At 40.2% G+C, this 5349-nt stretch overlaps 1 pseudogene; it reads right to left on the bottom strand.

Annotated features, from left to right (window-relative positions):
• Positions 1-3682: 3682 nt before the first annotated feature.
• Positions 3683-4753, bottom strand: LOC109123479 (aspartic proteinase oryzasin-1-like; annotated as a pseudogene).
• Between the last annotated feature and the right edge of the window lie 596 nt (positions 4754-5349).

Raw genomic sequence — 5349 nt, forward strand, 5'->3', positions numbered from 1 at the left:
TGGGACATACCCCCTTTAGCACTCTTCTATTGGGGCATACCCCTCTTTTTGGGTTTACCATATCTCGTGATGATTTCATGGTCGTTCGACCCATTTGTTGATACTTCCGAGTCTTTTACTAGGGCATACCCCATTTTCCTTGAGTTCACTATCCCAGTCACTTCTTTAGGGTTCTCTTGGGCGTTTCTGATTGTAGACCACATTCCTTGTTTCTTGTTTTTTGCTTTAGGTGTTTTTCGTTTGCATATCGCATACTTCTTCCTCTTCCGTCAGTTTGTTTAGGGCATTCCCCTACTATCAGTTTGTTTAGGGCATCCCCATACCATCAGTTTGTTTAGGGCATCCCCCTTATTTCAGTTTTCACCACCATAGATCAGACATCTATGGGCATTTAAGTTTCACCACCATAGATTTTCATCTATGGGCTTTGATCAGTTATCACCACCATAGATCAGACATCTATGGGCATTTCGATTATTTCACCACCATAGATTTTCATCTATGGGCGTTTCAGTTATCACCACCATAGATCAGACATCTACGGGCTTTGTTTCAGTTATCACCACCATAGATCAGAAATCTATGGGCATTTCAGTTATCACCACCATAGATCAGACATCTATGGGCATTTTGGTTATTTCACCACCATAGATTTTCATCTATGGGCGTTTCAGTTATCACCACCATAGATCAGACATCTATGGGCTTTGTTTCAGTTATCACCACCATAAATCGGACATCTATGGACATTTCAGTTATCACCACCATAGATCAGACATCTATGGGCATTTCAGATTCACCACCATGGATTTTCATCCTTGGGCCTTTGAGATTATCACCACCATAGATTTTCATCTATGGGCCTTGATCAGTTTTCACCACCATAGATTTTCATCTATGAGCCTTGTTCAGTTTTCACCACTATAGATCAGACATCTATGGGCATTTCAGATTCACCACCATAGATTTTCATCTATGGGCCTCGATCAATTTTCACCACCATAAATCAGACATCTATGGGCATTTTAGATTCACCACCATAGATTTTCATATATGAGCCTTGATCAATTTTCACCACCATAGATCAGACATCTATGGGCATTTCAGTTATCTCACCATCATAGATTTTCATCCATGAGCATTTTTTTCAGTTATCTGACCACCATAGATCAGACATCTACGGGCATTTCAGATTCACTACCATAGATTTTCATCTATGGACCTTGTTCACTTTTCACCACTATAGATCAGACATCTATGGGCATTTCAAATTCACCACCATAGATTTTTATCTGTGGGCCTTTGAGAGTTTCACCACCATAGATTGACATCTATGGGCATTTCAGTTGTATCACCACAGTAGGACTTCACCTATGGGCCTTCTAGTTTAGCATTTAGAGTTAGCTTTTTGGTTTGTCTTCTAGAGCCATTCTTTTCTTAGTTTAGCGTTTAGAGTCAATCTTGTCATTCAGAGCCATAGTTCTTGATATTAGTGATCACTAGCATTACATGCTTTCTTTTCACAGTTTCACATTTCATCTTACTTCTCTTTTTGGCATATGTGTTTCTCACTTCATTGTGATATTCTAGAGTTTCTTCTCATCTTTTGTGTAGGATATAGCTGTATGAGCTCATAGAATGTGTCTTAATTGTATTTTTAGATGCTCTATGTCTTGTGTCGTCGTATGGTACACATATGGTTCTTCCTTTTGTACTCATTCCTATGCTCTTTGGTGGTTCGACTGCTACTCAACTTTGATGTCGATTTTTGAGTCACTTTGAAGACTTTCCAGGGGTAGTCTGGATCCATAGCGTAGCTCTAGAGACACTCTGAGAGCTACCATTCTCTTAGGATTTTAGAGCTCTTTTTGTTCATTTGTTGGTTTGAGCAAGTCTGTGTTCTACATGTGTGCCTTTGAGGGTCTTTCCTTTTCTTCAGTAGAGTTCACTTCATTTCACTTATTTTTCAAACTTTCTTTTCACTCTAGTGTTCATATTCCTTGCACTCATGAACTCTACTGAAAACATTTTAAAAGTCAAGGAATATGTGAAAATTGCTTGCCTGAAAGAAAATGGCAGCATATTTTATTGAAAAATGGGATTTTTGATGAACCTAAACACTCTAAGAATGAAAAATTAAAGAGTCGAATTATTTAAAAAACTAGAATTTGGAAAATTATTTGCAAAATGGGGTTTGGGAAATTATTTTTAAAATCAAAGATGAAGAAATGAAAGAAAGAAGACACGTGGCCCAAATGTGGCCATGCAGAGATGCATAAGTGGGAAAGATGGTGAGAGATAACCATGCAGGGGTGAAGCCCAAAGTGCAACTGCATCTGCTCAGTCATTAGGTCATCTTCATCTAAATCATGTAAACCTTTTGCATGGGCCAACCATCTGAGTGCTTCACCACCAACTAATTGGAACAATCCTTGAGTACCTCTCAAACATTTCTCCATAAACTCCAATGAAACAGGCTTCATCAATTGAGCTGCAGTTGTCATGATCTCGCTCCCAGTAACAGTACTTCCCGTAAATGCAATCTTGTTAACATGGAGACGGGATGCCAATGGATGTTCTAGAATGAAAGGCAAATTCGGTTTTCTTTTGCAGATCAGCAAGTGGAACTGCCCTAAGTATTTTGGCACTTGGACCTGCTATATCTGGCTTCAATACTGCTGGACTGGGGAAACTTGGCTCTCGAGATGAGAAGTCGGCCATATTAGTTGGCACAGGTTTCCCAACACATGTTTTAGAAAGGGCTCAACCTTACATGGGGATGCCTGGTCGAACTAATGTAGTAGTGTATCTGGCTTCCAATTTCGTAGCTTACTTTAATACATGGGAAGTTGCTAATGCATGATGCCTGGGTATTTCCAGAATTCTCAACAATAATCACCCCTAGGCCACGAGCTTCTCTCACAAAAGATGCAACAAATGTTGTCTCAGATGTACTTGAAGTGAAGCAAAGTGCCACCTTTCCAGCCATTGAAGTGTCATTCAATGATATAGATAGACAATTGCTAACACTTTCAACATATGGGTCATCTAGGTACGCTAAGCTGGCCAAGCCAGTATGGTTTCCAATTGACATTGCTTGACTCATGATCGTGCGATTGTTGCCTAGTATGATGGGTATAGGGAAGGACCGGTCAATGTTGCCAGCTACTACAATTAATATCCACGGTGTTGTATTCTCTACTGTTTGAGTACTTGAGTCTCCATTTCTTCTTCCTTCACTCTGCCTCCCACTTGTCAATAAAACCCACATACTAAAGCTAGAAAAAAAACTTTAGATTGAAACATATAAATCACTTTTTCAGCCTCACAGGCACTGTTTAGTTGAAATGGAGTAGTAAACACCTCCATACGCTGAATTACTTCGGATCCTAACTTTCCCAATCACCTTTGGTCCATGGATTTCACCAAATTTCGGCCTTCAAAAGCATACTCTCGAACTGTAGATGAGTGGAGATGACTCTGAGACAAATGAATAAGGTTGATATGAAATCAACCGTTAATGGTGGATATGGTGCGTATGAGGATGTGGGGAAATGAGGGTGGCCATGCACAAGGGAATTCGTTTGTATGGGAAGGGGAAGGAAGTGAGCCAAGAGCGAGGTGGGTGGTGTGGTGAAGGAGGTGATGAGTTGTACGTGTGAATGCGTTGTGGTGATTAGGTTTAATGGATATGAAGGATGGGAACCTGTGGGTATGAAAGATGTAGGTTGTAGTGGTGGGATGAATGGTGGAAAGTAATGAGAGAAATGGGTTTAGAGGGTATGAAAGATAAGGAAGTGGTGCGCATGAATGGTGATGGGCATTGTGGGTATGAAGCGTAGTAGGTTTTGCAAAGGTTTGGTGGGGCCATGCATGGCCATGCAAAAGTGGAAAAGTAACCAAGATCATGCAACCGCTTCAATCCATAACTAGCATCATCTAATTTCTCCTCATCCACAACACTCTTAATGCCCATGTCAACACCACGAGTCTCATCAAAGGTGCACAACCCAATTTGCAAGCAAATCTTCTGTGGTGATGCCTCTGATAGCAGTAAATCCATAATTGTTTACCTATACTGTGCAACTACGGCCTTACATTCTTGGCTAACAACTTCGGTGGCTCAAATGGCATGATTTTATCATAACGACAACAGCTGTTGGGCCTGCCAACAAAGAAGTTCCAGAATCTGCTATTGCTGCACAACCTCCGGCACAATACCCAGTTGTTTCACCATGTCGCACCACACTAAGAGAACATTACCAATTGAAATCTCTTGAAATCCAAGTCCTAATATACCATCAAACTTAGCCACCCAAAATATGACACTGGGCTCTCTAGTTGCCTCAATAAATTCCTGATTCTTCACAATAAGAACACCAACTTTCACATTGTCTTGACTAAAGAAACCTGAGATAGCTCCGGTACCATAATGGATATCAGTAGATTTTCCATTCTTCCTGTAGGTATTTGATTAGCATGACTTGTACTTTAAATTGAAATAGCAAGGAAACGAGAAATAGCACTTAGATGATGGAACCCATAGGTTTGAGCCACTAGTGTCAAGTATTACGGTGAACGTTTGAGGGGAGGGGGGTACCAATACCAATTTCACCAGAGTATTGAGCATCCATGTAGCTTTCAATCCCACAATATCTGTATCCTGAGAGTCCCCAAGATTACCACGGCGAAGACACTTCCTAATAGAAGCTTTCAATGACTCCCCTTACTTGGACTCGAGCCGTGCAGCAATTTTTCATACCCACAGATTGAGAATACATCCTCTGCAGTTCCTTGCTCCCTTAGGCAAAGATGAGAAAACAGATGCACACCATGGACAAGTACCAAAAATAGGGAAAGACAGCAAAATAGAGCACAAAGGGTAGAAAAAAATGAACCCTTACAAACTACGTCTCATGTTTCAATCAACGAGCTTAGATGTAGAAAGTAGGCAAAAATGGATTTCGAATGGGTTTCAAAGAGAAATCAAGACATGATTGCCAATATATCATATAAAATCTCCAAAACATAGCCCAAAAATTAGGTTAGAGATCAAGCATAAAGTGAGTATAAGCAAACTCAAATTCCATAAAAATATGCAAAAGACTTAAATGCTCACACTCAGGCATCAAAATGAAATCTCATTATATACAGAAAACATGATAAAAATGGTATAAGAATGAAGCAAACGATAGCTTGTAGACATCATACCTGTGTTATTCCCCTTTCAAGCTCATTTTCTTCTCATCTTCAAAAGAAAACACCCCTCTCACAACCTGCTCACCCTCCTTCCTTGCTTCTGGTTTCTTCTTTTTTTAAGCTATCTCCCTCCGCTCAATCTCACTATTC

This window comes from Vitis vinifera, chromosome 12 (assembly GCF_030704535.1).
Source record: "Vitis vinifera cultivar Pinot Noir 40024 chromosome 12, ASM3070453v1".
NCBI lineage: Eukaryota > Viridiplantae > Streptophyta > Magnoliopsida > Vitales > Vitaceae > Vitis > Vitis vinifera.